Genomic DNA, 16601 nt, shown 5'->3' on the forward strand with positions numbered 1-16601 from the left:
TTCATTCTAGATAAAGATTCTTCTTGTTGCATGAAATATCTTTAATAATCAAAATATAAGCCCTGTTGCTTTTCACTTTTGAAACGCTTCATCTCCTTTCCTTCCTTAAAAAAAATAGTTTTTAGTATTAAACTCGTTCTCCATCCAGCAGTGATCAATGTTGATAAGAGTACACAATATTTGTTCTCACACCACGCTTTAGTTATTGCTGTTATATTTTCCTGTCTTCTTTATCCTGCATTTCTCTTGCTTTTTTGGTTTGAATAGGAATATACCATTCTTCAATCATCCTCATTGCATCTTCCACAAATAATGAAACAATTTTGCTTTCAGTTGACTCGCAGTTTGTTATGAAATATTTATCAAACCAAATTCTTATCAGTTAAACAGTTTAAATGGTGTTTAGAAGGGTCTCACTTAGCGAAACCTCTCTAACTCTGTTGTCTAGAAAATTAAATGCTTAGTGTAAGCGAATGTAAACATAAATGATACTTATCCAAGCTTTTCTCCTTGCAATCTCACAGCGCCAGTTGCTTATTCAGGGAGATTATGCTCTGCACCAGCAGCTACCTGAAGACGTAGTCCTGGGTTACCGGGATGTGTCTCCGTAGGAAGTGGCCGAATGAACGCATGTTGCCTCTCCCGTGGCACATAAACTCGATCGATGTACAACTTCCAAGGTTCGCTTCGGGAGAAATAAGCCATCTTACCTGAAGACCGGGCTGCCTTTAAGGCTGGCAATTGAGCTCGTTGACGTTCTCTTATTCGCAGTGGGAGATCCTCTGTAATAAACATGTGTGAACCTTTCAAATTCTTCGCCTTTTGAAACACAGCAGCGCGATCTTTATATCTCAAAAATCTTGCAATGATGGGGCGCGGTCTTCTGGTAGAGTTGATCCGATGGGCTCGTTGAAATTCAATCCTATCTGCAACCGCTCTATCAAATCTAAGGTGCTCCACAAAAAAGTCCCGTAAAAGGTTCTCCACATTTTCCTCTTGATTACCTTCTGCTATTCCGTGGAAAAGTAAATTTTCCCGATTAATGTATGCCTTGAGACTGTCAATTTCCTGGTTGACTATTTCCTTATCCTCCTTTATTTTCTGCTGAAGTTCTGAAATACTTTGTTCATTAAAAGTGACCGAATTCACAACATCGTTAAGTTTTTCTTCAAATTTCTTTATTTTGGCTTCAAAGTTAAGTTCCAAAACTTGAATTCTATCTAGAACCTTTCCTATCTCCTCTGCTAACAGATTCTTAATGGCAGGCAAGAGAGCAGGTCCTTCTGGGACCTGCTCTCTGGGCTGCACGAACGATATCCCGATAATCAAAACGATATCCACTGTAAACAAGCTATCGCCCGAAAATGTATTAAATGTATTTTCATGCCATTTCCTCACACTTAATGTAAAAGGAATACGAGACAAAACAAAACGAGGAAAAATCTTTAGTTGGTGTAAGACGAAATCCGTTGACATAGCATGCTTACAAGAAACATATAGTTCGCCAGATATTGAGGATAAATGGCAATCAGAGTGGGGTGGGAAATGTATCTTTAGTCATGGTACGCACCATGGAAGAGGAGTTGTTGTGTTAATAGACAGTAAGATAGACATTGAAATTGGCAATACCTGGGTAGATGAAAATGGTAGATATGTTTTAATTAAATGTAACATACAAGGACAGAAGTTGCTATTTGGAAGTTTATATTTTCCCACTGGAAATAACGAAAATGACCAAATACAATTTTTAAGTGATTTAGGTCAATTATTATTAAGGAATAATTTAGAGGGAAGTTCAGTAGTACTTGGTGGTGACTTTAATGTTATTAGAGACACCAATTAAGATTATTTTGGACATGTATCAAAAAAAGATTCAAAATTCAGTAAAAAATTACAAGAGTTTATGGACATTTTTTCATTAATTGATATATGGAGAAATAAAAATAAAGACAAAAAACAATATACGTATAAACAGCTAAATCCATTCATGCGGAGTCGCTTAGATTATTGGATTATATCAGAGAACTGGGAACGGATAACATCCAACTGTGATATCGTTCCCTATATAGCCCCAGACCATGCTGCAGTTAATCTAGTTTTCCATAAAAGATCACAGCAAAAAAATAACAAAAGATCTAATTGGAAATTCAATAATAGTCTTTTAAACGATAATGATTATGTTCAGAAAATGAGAGAAAAAATTAAGTCTTTAAAGAAGAAATTGTCAGTGGAAATTAAAGATAAAAGAGTATTGTGGGATTTTTTGAAAATGGAAATAAGGAAATTTACTATTAAAATATCAAGAGAAAGGGCGAAGGAAAGAAAAGAAAAAATTGAAAAACTGAAGGAAGAGATAAAGAACTTAGAGAATCTATTGTCGATTGATAGTGGACATCAGAAAGACATTTTTGAAAATATAAGAACTAAGAAGCAACAACTAAGTTCACTTTACGATTATGTTAATGAAGGTTTGAAAGTCCGTTCAAGGTCCTCATGGTATGAAAGTGGAGAAAAGAATACAGCATTTTTTAAACAGTTAATACAATCAAATAGGAAAAACAGTATAATACAGAAATTAATTATAGATGGAAATATCACTACTAACGAAAAGGAAATTATTGAAGGAATAAAATCATTCTACAGGCAACTATATAAGGAAACAGATATTATAGAAGACAACACTTTAAATTTCTTTCCTGGTAACCTACCAAAATTAAATGATACATCACAAAATTTATGTGAAGGAACAATCGTTGAAAGAGAATGTGTAGAGATATTGAAAGGTATGACACTCAACAAATCTCCAGGAAATGATGGTTTAAGTTTAGAATTTTATTAGAAATTTTGGTCAGTAATTGGAGATTTAGTACTTGCATCTTTTAATGAGGCTCTGCGATTGGGAGAATTATCAGCCTCTCAAAGACAAGCAGTTATTACCTTGATACACAAAGACGGCAAAGATCCAGAATTTATTAAAAACTACAGACCGATTTCGTTACTAAACGTAGATTACAAAATTTTATCTAAGGTACTTTCAAAGAGAATACAAGAAGTTTTACCGGAAATTGTAGGTTTTGATCAGCTGGGCTATGTTGGGGAAAGAAATATTGGAGAAGCAATCCGAATAATAGATGATATGATCTTTCATACTTCTTTCTATAGAGAAAGGGATTTTTTAGGTAGCCATTGACTTCGAAAAAGCGTTTGTTTCTGTGTCACATTTATTTTTACATAAGGTACTAAAATCATTTAATTTTGGACCAAGGTTTCGCAAATGGGTAAATATTTTTTATACTAATACTGAAAGTTGTGTTATAAATGGATGCGCATCGACAGGTTACTTTAAGTTTGGAAGAGGAGTAAGGCAGGGAGATCCTCTTTCTCCATATCTGTTTGTTTTGTGTATTGAAATTTTAGCTCACATGATTAGGAATAATCATCAGGTAAAAGGGATCCGTTTTGGAAATACAGAATTAAAACAAGTTTTGTACGCAGATGATATAACGCTTTTTATTAAAGACTTATCTTCATTTAAGGAGACTGAACGCATTTTTGAAGCATTCTATAAAATATCGGGATAAAGAGAAACAACGACAAGACGTTTATATTACTTTTAGGCCCACATTTTTCCACTCATAACTTTTCTTTTGGGATGCAAGTCGATATTGTTAAGATATTAGGAATTTATTTTTCGATACACGAAGATATCAAGGAAAAATGAACTACAAAGAAATATTAAGTAAAATTAAAAAATTATTTAATTGGTGGAAGCAACCCGATTTAACATTAATGGGAAAAATTCAATTAATGAAAGTATATGTCTATTCCAAATTGATATATTTATCATCATTGATGCCAGTTCCAGAGTGGGTACATAGTGAGATTGAAGAAATAAGTTTTGATTTTTTATGGAAAGGTAGAAACAAAATAAAAAATACCATAATAACTTTAGACTATTCGCAAGGGGGGCTCAAAATGATGAATTTCAGACTGTTTGTGAAAGCACAGAGAATAATGTGGATAAAAAGGCTTGTTACAGGAAAACAAGGTATTAATTGGAAAAAATACTTAAAATATTTGATGAGACCAATGGGAGGTAATTTCATTTTTTGTTTGTTAATAAATTTGTATTCAATTTCCAAACACCTTGGCCTTTTTTCGTTCCATTAATTTTGATTGTAATGGTGATAGCGTTATGGTCACCACTGATTACTGGTCTTATATCAGTTTTAAGTACTTTACTTCTTAAATCTACTATTTAATATCATATCAATTCTTGATGATATTTGCAAGTATTTATTACGCCACGTAAATTGTCTTTTATCGACGTGAACCTTTCTCCAAATATCGATAAGATACATTTTTTTTCATAAGCTGATTTAGGGAACAAGGAGTTTTGTGTTTGCTTCTTACATTAAAGGTGTCAATACTTGGATTTAATACGCAGTTGCAGTCTCCGCATAAAATTAAATGTGATTTTTCGTCATCTGGACAAAACTTTTTTTCAGTATATTGTAAACATCTCTGAAAAATGCCTCTCTTTTTAAATGGATGTTTGGTGCGTAAATATTAACAACTACGTATTAAATCGATTGTATTTAACATTCTACAATAAGGAACCTTCCAGCACAATCTTTATGTTCTGATCTATATTTTATCTCAGTCTGTCTTTTAAGCAATAATGCTACCCAAAGTATTGTCCAGTTAGTTTCCCTTTAAACGGAACGTCCAGGCTGAAAATATTTCTATTTTAAAGGTCAAGTCCACCTCAGAATTTTTTTTTTAATCAATAAAGAAAAATCAGACCAGCACAATGCTGGAAACTTCATCAAAATCGGATGTAAAATAAGAAAGTTATGACATATCAAAGTTTCGCTTATTTTTAACAAAATAGTTATATGAACGAACCAGTTACATCCAAATGGGAGAGTTGATGACATCACTCACTCACTATTTCTTTTGTGTTTATTGTTTGAATTATACAATAATTCAAGTTTTACGAATTTGACGATTAGGACCTCCTTGCCTAAAGCACAAAATGTTAAAATAATGGTATTCCACTTGTTCAGGGAGGAATGAAACTTCATTTCACATGACAATGACGAGAAAATTAAAATATTTCATATTTTCTAATAAGAAAATACAAAAGAAATAGTGAGTGGGTGATGTCATCAGTTCCTCATTTGCATACCGAAGGAGATGTGCATATAACTGTTTTGTGAAATGAAGCGAAACTTTAAAATGCCATAACTTTCTTATTTTACATCCGATTCATTAAATTTTCGGTGTTATGCTTGTTGGATTTTTCTCTTTTTATTTAAATCAAGTTTTTGTTGGGGAGGACTTGTCCTTTTATAAATATAGTAATATTCACAGAGCAAAATGCTGAAAATTTTCTCAAAATCAGATAACAAATAACGAAGTTCGTAGTTTCATCAATATAGCTGTTGTCGCGATAATGAGAACTGGTAACAGATGGACAGACAAACGGTGCACAAACAGACGGAAAACATGATGCTCCCAGCAACCTAATTCACTGTGGTAATGGCAAGGATATTGAATATCGTTTTGCCAAGAAAAATAATAAACTTACAAGCCATTCTCGGAAATATAGATTTAAGTTGTAAGATATTCTATCATCAATTTTTATAACTGAAGAAAATCTTAATATGCCTTCACCTGAGGAGATAATTGTGTTAAAGGTCAAGTCCATCTCAGAAAAATGTTGATTTGAATCAATAGAGAAAAATCAGACAAGCACAATGCTGAAAATTTCATCAAAATCGGATGTAAAATAAGAAAGTTATGACATTTCAAAGTTTCGCTTATTTTCAACAAAATAGTTATATGAACGAGCCAGTTACATCCAAATGAGAGAGTCGATGATGTCACTCACTCACTATTTCTTTTGTTTTTTATTGTTTGAATTATACAATATTTCAATTTTTACGAATTTGACGATTAGGACCTCCTTGCCTGAAGCACAAAATGTTAAAAGAATGGAATTCCAAGTGTTCAGGGAGGAATGAAACTTCATTTCACATGACAATGATGAGAAAATAAAAATATTTCATATTTCATATAATAAAATACAAAAGAAATAGTGAGTGAGTGATGTCATCAACTCTCTCATTTGGATGTAACTGGCTCGTTCATATAACTATATTGTTGAAAATAAGCGAAACTTTAAAATGCCATAACTGTCTTATTTTACATCCGATTTTGATGAAATTTTCAGCATTGTGCTTGTCTGATTTTTCTCTATTGATTCAAATCAACATTTTTCTGAGATGGACTTGACCTTTAACACAATTATCTCCTCAGGTGAAGGCATATCAAAGAAGCATAACACTAAAAAATCATCAAAATTGGACTTAAATATGAAATTTATGACATGCTAAAGTTCCGCTTAATTTAACAAAACAGTTATAAGCACATCATAGTCGGTATGCAAATGAGGGACCAATTACATTACCCACTCACTTTTTTTTTGTATTTTATTGTATTCAGCTTTTTGAGCACATTGATATGAGGTTATAGGGTTGGCTGAAAACATGATTGTACTGTATACCAACTGCTATTAAATATTGCTGGTTGTGAAAAGAAATTGATTAACTTAATTGGTATAAAATACAAATAACGGTATACCAAGTTAAAACAATTTCTTCATCAACCAGATTAATGTGATGCAATTAAATGAAACATCGGACATAAACATTCCCTGTCCCACAAAGTTGAAATTATAAAAAAGATATAGTAGTGCAGTTCTAGTTTCAAGTAATATATAAACATATATGTGAATATCTCCTCGCAAACGGCGCCAGCCCAGAACTACATGTAGGTCTTAAGTATCATTCCAAAATAGAATTGTCAATTAAAACAGTAAACACATACATTTTCTTCTAACAGGATTATCACTATAGGCACACCGTCACTTTAATTCTAATCTTTGTTAAATGTATTTAATTCTTGTCAAATATTATGTCTGGTTTTTTTTTGGTAGTATCATATCACTGATATGAATTACAATTTCAAGATTGAAAGAACCTCTTTGTCAGAAAGACAAACCCAAATAAGTGAACTACCCTGCGGAAATTCAAACAATAAAGGAATCCAATTCAAATTATTGTTGACTATTAAAATTTGATATGAATATTCTGTCAAGCTCCTTGATTCTGTAGAGCGATCTACGGTACATACGTGCACCCTGAGCCTTGTGTACCACTGGGATCTAGATACGGCAGCCCTCACAATTCTAGCTTCCAACATTAACCCATTGCATGTACCATGTGGGGTTCGATTTATATTAACCAATCCCCTACATAAACGTCATGATATCATATAAGTTAGTAGTCAACTGGTCAAACCTTGAACAATAAAACTTCAATGGCATCGAAACTTCCCACAAATCAGGCGCGAGTTCAGATGGGTAACCTCGATTTATCCATATAGTCTTTGCTTTCTAGTCCTTAAAAATATTAATTCATATTTTGTGCGGCGAGATATTTCGTAGTAGATCTAGATTTAATCTTGGATTAATAACTACAATATTATTTTTTATCAAGATGGGGAAAGGATATAATTCAAGACGAAAGAACTGTCATAACATAAGCAGCATTAAAACGCTCACAATAAACACGGCCTCTATTACAGACTAGTGTATTGAGGGAGGCGGATTGCGAAGCGAATCGCTCATGAATAATTCATGATTCTTCAGTGGCCAACCTACGGCTTAAAAGTTCTCTGAGAGGGCGAACTTCCTTACCAGCAATTCGGCAATCCGTGTTGAGCATGCATTTTGCACATGTTCTGCAGACTGCTTCGGTACGGACTTTTACATCTCGCGCCCATTTGATAATGTACAAAAGCGTAGACTCTTCACTAGTCGCTTTTTAGCTAGTTTTGCGGAGATTGCCTTCGCCAGGGTGTTAAACGGAAACACGCGGCCAGGGCATACACACACAGCTATTGAGGTTAGAGGCTGCCTCAAGATCTAGTCAATGCAAAGCTGGATCTGGCAAATAGAGGGCGCTTTCAGGTGTTAAGACATTACTGTAGCATCCTCTCCATTACGGAATTAATATCTGGAAATATCGCGAAATTGGACAACCATCTGTTTGTAATCTTTAGCCTACGGAACTGTTTTTGGATCATTGATATTACCTATCTTGGTTTTAAGGATTTTTTGGCTACGATTTTTTTAAATATATTTCGGGGAGTTTAACTGTTTGGCGTATGCGTCACTGAATGCGTATAGGATACACACGCACTATGTATGCGCATAAAGCGATGCCACACCCAGAAACACACATGCCCAAAGGACCCAAGCCCATTTTTCTACGTGTGGGTGATATCAGGAATGACGATAAGGAACAGGTCACAGGTGAGGAAATATACGTTGCCTAAGCCAAAACGCTCAGTCTAGACAACATAGTGGGAATCCAGCAAATTCGCCATTTATGGAGAATTTATTTTAACGCCCATGAAGACCGCGTCAATTTGATATCCAATGGACCGTTAATCCGCGGAGCAACCGTCGCAATCTATGATCTGAACCCTTTCACAAGGTCTAGGGACGAAAACCTCAGCAGAGTGACCGTGAAAGATATCCCGCTGTCCGTCAGCGACGAAGTCATACGCAGTGAGATAGACACCCGGAAATGCGAGATTCAAGGAGATATCTAACGCCAAAAACTGAGAGTGAACGGTCAACTTACAAATTGTCTAAACGGAGATCGGGTATTATATATTACCCCACCAACACAACCGTTGCCTAGGAAAATGTTATTCGGGACCAAATTTATGGGACGCGTGTATCATCTTGGACAACCCGAGCACTCCGGTGCAGCTGGCCCAGTCACATGCTCCAGATGCCTTGAATCGGGGCACCATGTATCCAGATGCCACAATGATGTAGAATGTCAAGTTTGTAAGAACACTGGTCATATGAAGAATGCCTGCCCACAAAACAACCGCACACCAGGTAATCACATAGCGACGCCTCGTGCTTCACCGCTACGACAACTCAAGGATAGCGATTCAACGCAGTCCATTGACCCTGCGAATTCAAGCAACAGGACGCGACAAACTCGTCTCGCGGACTTCATCAATAAGCTTGTTCAGCAACCGTCAGAGAGCAGAGATTCGGATACATCCGAGGCCATCGATCTTCGATCACCGATGAGGACGCGATCAGCTTCTTACAGCGCGGGAACCGCGTCGAGAAATTCACATGGAGCAACGTACGGCACGCGATCACAGGTGAAGGCTAGTGGAACAACGCCAAAACGTAGCGAAGACGAACAGCGAGCAAGGCAGCAAACGTACGGAGAATATGATGACGAAACATGTAGCGTCTACACGAATAGCGAGGACGATGAATCTACGTTGTCACCAGAGACCTCTCCATCGGGTTAGGGTTAATATATGACAGAGTCTATTCACTTTGTATCGTTAAACGTACGTGGAATATGTGACACACTTAAAAGAAAGAAAGTATTTTTATGGTTAAAACGTCAAAAATGTGACATTGCATTTTTACAAGAGACTTTTTTGTCAAAAGACCTGGAAAATTTTATTTCAAATGAATGGAAAGGTTTAGGAATTTATGATCATGGAACGAAACACTCAAAAGGTGTAGCTATTTTAATCCGAAAGGATCTTGACATTAATATCATTGATATGTATGCCAAAGGTGATGGTAGGTCCATAGCATTAAGATTCATGAGTCATGATCTTGTTTATTTTTGCCTGAATGTATATGCTCCTGCAAAACATACACAGGAGTTATTTTATGCGTCACTCTATAGTTGGGTGAACAGGTTAAAGAAACAGAATGATATTATGATTGCAGGAGGAGACTGGAATTGTGTGCAAAATAAAAAGTTGGATACAAGTGGAATGTCATATACATACTTACCTAAAAATGGTTTGCTAAATTTCAAAACTGTAATAACTTAATAGATGTATGGAGAAAGAACTTCCCAGAGAGTAGACACTTTACTTGGAGGCAGTTATCACTCATTATATATTCTCGGCTTGATTATTGGCTAGTCTCCAAGGCATTTGTTTCGTACGTGCATTCTCTTGATATTAAACAAGTATTGAAGTGTGATCATAATGCTGTTTCGATGAAACTTCAGGTGACAACAAAAAAGCGGGGAAAGGGTTTTTGGAAATTGAACAATTCCTTACTTGATGATGAAATGTATAAAAAAGGCATAAGAAATGTTATTAAAAAGATCAAAATGGAATATAACAATTTTGATAATCAATTAAATTGGGAGATGTGTAAAGTTAACATAAAGGAGTTTAGCATTAAGTACATGTATGCTTCTGATGTGTCAAGGAAGAAGAGGGAACATATAACATACATTGAAAAAAAAAGATATAGTCAACTTTGTGAAAAACTAGATAAAGATCAATGTAGTAAAGATGTAGACGAAATTAGTCGTTTAAAACGTGAGATCAATAAATGGTATGAATATCAATGCAAAGGTGCGTATGTTCGCTCAAGCAAGGTGGCTAGAGTTTGGAGAGAAATCGTCTAAATATTTCTTCCAGCTTGAAAAAGCAAAAGGCAAAAAGAAAGAAATAGACTGTATTGATATTAATGGAAAGATTATTAAGGAAGATGATAAAATTTTGTCAAATGTACATGAATTATACAGTGCGTCCCAGAAAAAACGAAACCGAGATTTAGCGATCATTTATCATTACTTAATCAAAAATAAAATAGACAAATGACCTACCAATTTAAAGCTTAGAATCTCCTCTTTCATCTGATATTACTTAGATTATTTCTCATTCACGCATGAGTGAGCAAATACAATTTGAAGAAAGGATATCAAAAACTCATTTGGCGGGGGGTATCTGGGTTTCAAAAAGAAAACCACATTTTTGAAAAGTTCAATATCTCTTCTTTACTTTGATACCTAAATTACACAAAATGGTCAAGAAATAACAAAGTTCTGGTCATTTGAAATAAGGCTTGAATTTAAATAATTTCATAAAATGAAGAGGTTCTCCAGTCTGACTTTCAAACTCACTCAACACTCCATTTTGTTGACGATCAGCCATGCATTAAATCTTTTGTTCGCCATGCGAAAGCTTCTGTGGGAAACCGGTGAAAACACGTTATCTCATGAAATAATGGAAATACAAGCCTTATTTCAAATGACCAGAACTTTTTTTATTTCTTGACCATTTTCTGTAATTGAGGTACCAAATTAAAGAGCAGATATTGAACTTTTCAGAAATGTGGTTTTCTTTTTGAAACCCATATACCCCTCGCCAAATGAGTTTTTGGTATCCTTTCTTCAAATTGTTTTTGCTCACTCATGCGTGAATAAGAAATAAGCTAAGTAATATCAGATGAAAGAGGAGATTCTACGCTTTAAATTGGTAGGTCATTTATCTATTCTATTAATGAGTAAGTTATGATAAATGATCGCTAAATCTCGGTTTCGTTTATTCTGGGACGCACTGTATACTAAACTGTATCAAAAAGGTGATGTAGGAACTGATTTTAAAGAATATACAGGTAACTTAACGTTACGTGTTTTGAATGATGAAGAAGCAAATATATGTGAGGGAAAGCTTACAGAAAATTAATGTTGGCTTGCACTAAAGTCAATGAATCTGAACAAGTCTCCTGGTAGTGACGGCTTAAGTGCTGAATTTTATAAATGTTTTTGGGAGGACTTGAAACAGATGGTAGTTGCCAGCTTGAATCAGGGATATGACAAAACACAATTGTCCTCAACTCAAAGTCAAGCCATCCTTACTCTTTTGTATAAAAAGGGCAACAAAAATCTTCTAGATAATTGGCGGCCCATATCACTTCTTAATATAGACTACAAATTAGCAGCTCGTGTTTTGACTGTTAGATTGAAGAAAATTATTCATTGCATTGTATCTGAAGATCAGTTTGGTTTTATGAAAAATCGTTCTGCACCTGAATGCATTAGACTTGTACTCGGGACATAACTGATTTTTGTTAAAGTAAAAAAAATTTCGTTAATTAAATGGATTAAGACTTTGTATAATAACGCCAGTGGTAAAATAATGAATTATGGTTGGATATCTAAAAGGTTTTCGATTAACAGGGGTGTAAGACAAGGATGTCCATTGTCTGCCCTTTTGTTTATTATTTTGGCAGAAGTTTTAGCAGCAAAAGTTAAACAGAATTCAGAAATTAGAGGTATTCAAGTACCTAACCCTGAATCAGATTGTTCAGATTTCATAGATATTAGCATAGTTCAGTTTGCAGATGATACTACAATTTTTGCAGATTCTGTCAACTCTGTTAAAGAAATAATGAGAGAAGTAGAAAATTTTGGTAAAAATGTCGGTCCCAAAGTCAATTGGTCAAAATCTAAGTTCATGAGATTAAATATCAATGTCCAAAACACTGAGGATTTAGAATTTACAGAAAATGCTATGAAATGTCTGGGGGTTTATGTTGGAAAATTTCATAGAGAAGTTGAAAACTTAAATAGGGAAGGTAAAGTGAAGAAAATAAAAAGTACTTTAGATTTATGGAAAATGCGAAAACTAACTTTGTATGGGAAGGTGCCTGTCATAAAGCATTTGGTCACTTCTCAATTAGTATATACAGCAACAGCAGTCCCAGTACCATTGAAAATAATTAAACTGGTTAATAGATTAATGTACTCTTTTTTATGGAATTCCAAAGCTGAAAAGGTCAAGCGAAATGTATGCTGTAATTCTGAAATAGAAGGAGGCCTTAGAATGGTCAATTTAATTTACAAATGTTCTTCTCTTCGTTTATCATGGATTCAAAAAATATATCTCAGGTGAAAAAACATCATGGAAAATTTTATTCAATTATTGGATCAGTAAAATTTCTGACATTCCTATGTGTTTGAGATTTAATTGCCAAAAAATGATAAAATAAGAATATGCAAAAGAAAACAATTACCAGTGTTTTACTTGACCTTTTCAGATCTGGGTCTGAAAGAAAGTATATTCACATGTTTAATGTTTGCAATGTAAACCAAGAAATTATCTGGTATAAAAGTAATATAAAACATGAGAAAGAAACGTTATTTTTTTCAAAACTGGATCAAAAAGGGGATTTATACAGTGGGATAGATTATAGAAGATGGAAATTGGAAAGATTTTTCATGTATTAGCAACTTTTTCAACCGCAGACAATTGCTTCTTTCGAAATGTCAAAACTCAAAAAGGCATTTCCACACTTCTGGTTAGAGAAATTACGTAATACAAGAACCCCACAACGGCTTCAAAAATAAGAACCCATGTGATCGAGTTAGCAACATGTGACTCAATAAATGTCGAGAAAATGTCAGCTAAACACTATTATAGTTTGTTAGTGGATAAATATAAAGAAGAACCCGTTTGTTTACATTTTTGGCAAGATCGTTTAGACTTGTCAAACGAATTTGATTGGAGTGAAGTATTTAAATTCAAATTTCAGCAAATTAATGACAATAAAATAAAACAATTTAATTTTAAACTTTTTCACAAAATATTGCCCAGTAAAGACAATTTATGCAAATGGGGAATTTCGAATGATAATTTATGTCGTACTTGCAATTGCAGAGAAACTATATGTCATTTTTTATTGACATGCAAAAAAGTGAGGTTATTTTGGAAAATAGTTTCGTGTATTATTCAGAATATTTTTGGCCTTGATATTGACATTAATGAAAAAATGATTATTATAGGATATGATATAGGCAACCGAAAAACAAAACTCGTCAATTTCATCCTTAATTATGCCCAATATACTGTATATAAGAATTATGTCAAAGAATGTAATGATAAAAAGAAACATGTGTTAATTGGAAACTATTGAAAGATTTGATAGCAGAAATAAGATTTCCCCGAAGTTTAAAGTATAATCAGAAAAGATTTAATGAAACTGAGTTGCGGAAGATACGTTTTTACTTTGAGTGAATAAACTACCAGTCACGGTTTTTATGGCCCGCTGTTGGCTGGCCTGTTGGAGCCGGAGAACAATGGATTCAGTCCACTGAATCTATTGGTTCTCGACGGGTGACAGCCGGCCGAGGAGTTGTGACTGGTAGTGTAAGTAATAATATTTTATTGTATTTTTGTATTTCTTGTAAAATATTGTTGTGTGATATGTGAATTTTGTTAATGTAAAAAGCCTGTATCGTTTGATATTTTATGAATAATAAAGTACCTCAATTGAGGATAAATATCAAAAAAAAATCTGGCATTTTGGGTATAATAATGCCTTTGTGCAAACATATTATCCAGTAATAAGCCCATATTTATGTTGCCCAGGGTTATCAAAGTGTCAGCATTACATTTTGGAATTTTCATGCATCCGATAAATAAATCTTGCGTCCGGTAAAACAAATCATACGTCCGGTAAATTTTTTCATGCGTCCGGTAAATTGAATTTACCGGACGCATGAAATTATCATCCATCCGGTAAATTATTAATTTTTGGGGTTTATTAAAAAAAAATCCATTCTATATAACAGATGATGCATGGGTTTCTTTCGTGGGTCAGCGGAACTGTGTGCACGCGGTAACTTTGGCATTATGGTTAAACCATGCCAAAGTTACCTTGTGCACTCAGTTCCTACTGACCCACTCTAACCCATGCATCATTTGTATAATGTCGCACCAACGCATAATGTCGTATAGTAGTTTTTCTAACGCATAACATCACATGTCGCAACGCATAATGTCACAGCTGTATTTTCTTGAGGCCTCGAGCTACAGATAGGATATAAAATATATGCCTTCACTAAGTATTTTGAGACACGGGATAGAGAATTATAAAATGATTTGGAAATCAGGATAATTCTTACCCCCGAGAACAATTATAACCCGGACAATTACCCCTGGACAATTATCCCCCGGACAATAACCCCCTGAGGACAATAAGCCCCCCGAGGACAATTACCCCCGAGGACAATTACCCCTCGAGGACAATTACCCCCCCAGACAATTGCCCCCGGAAAATTACCCCCTGACAATTATCCCCGAGAACAATTACAACCCGGACAATTACCCCGGACAATTACCCCCTGAGGACAATTACCCCCCGAGGACAATTACCCCCTGAGGACAGGCAATGCAAGCTCGAAGCGTGACCGAAAATTTCATATACTATATATATAAAAACAAAGTCTTCCCCTCATTTTATTTACTCTTATTTTCCTCTTCTTTTTTCTTCTATCAATCCCCTTCTTTTTGTCTCACCTGCGAAGCAAAGTGAGACTATAGGCGCCGCTTCCGACGGCGGCGGCGTCAACATCAAATCTTAACCTGAGGTTAAGTTTTTGAAATGACGTCATAACTTAGAAAGTATATGGACCTAGTTAATAAAACTTAGCCATAAGGTTAATCAAGTATTACTGAACATCCTATTAGAGTTTCATGTCACATGACCAAGGTCAAAGGTCATTTAGGGTCAATGAACTTAGACCATGTTGGAGGAATCAACATCGAAATCTTAACCTGAGGTTAAGTTTTTGAAATGTCATCATAACTTAGAAAATACATGGACCTAGTTCATGAAACTTGGACATAAGGTTAATCAAGTATCACTGAACATCCTGCATGAGTTTCACGTCACATGACCAAGGTCAAAGGTCATGTAAGGTCAATGAACTTTGGCCATGTTGGGTTTTTTTTTGTTGAATAACCATCATATCTCTGTAAGTTTATTGGTCTAGTTCATAAAAAGTGGACATAAGAGTAACCATGTATCACTGAACATCTTGTGCGAGTTAGAGTAGTATTTAAAGTCAGCACTGCTGCTATATTGAACCGCGTGATGCAGGTGAGACGGCCAGAGGCATTCCACTTGTTTCTTTATTTCTCCCCTTTTTTTGCTCCGCCAATTATTTTTTTCAGGGAAGGGGGGAGGCATGTACCCCCTTACCCCCATAGCTACGCCACTTGTACTATCATGACATACAAATTATGATTGACTTTGGGGTTAGTAAAGACTTGCAGTTGGAGCTCACTTTTTACGGCTTTCTTACTGCGTTCGTTAGATACTCGAGAATGCTTCGAGTATTTCTTACGTCAAACGTACGGCCCTCTTATGACTCCATGCACTCCCTTTGTCTAGGGGTTATTGTCCCCGGGGGAGGGTAATTGTTCCCGATGGTAATTGTCCTCGGGAGTAATTGTCCTCAGAGGCAATTGTCCGGGAGGAAATTGTCCTCGGGGGTAGTTGTCCAGGGGGTAATTGTCCTTGGGAAGTAATTGTCAGGGGGTAGTTGTCCAAGAGGTACTAGAACCGGTGATTGAAACCCATGGCAACGATACCAAATGATTGTTAGCCGAAATGGATTTAGACAGAGTAATAGCGAACTACAGTAACTGAAGTTAGACCAAATGGAACATTGACGAAATGAGAGCAGACCAAGTGGTTATTAGACCAATTGGCTATTAGATCAAAAGGTAATAGACGTAATGATATTGGACAAAGTGGATATTGGACCAATTAAAAAAAATACAATTAGACTAAATGATAATAAACAAAACGGCTATTAGACCAACTGGCTATTAGACGAGATGGTAATTAGACGAAATGGTTATTGGACTATGTTGATAGTTGACTA

The sequence above is a fragment of the Lytechinus variegatus genome, chromosome 4 (genome assembly GCF_018143015.1).
Source record: "Lytechinus variegatus isolate NC3 chromosome 4, Lvar_3.0, whole genome shotgun sequence".
NCBI classification, from domain to species: Eukaryota; Metazoa; Echinodermata; class Echinoidea; order Temnopleuroida; family Toxopneustidae; genus Lytechinus; species Lytechinus variegatus.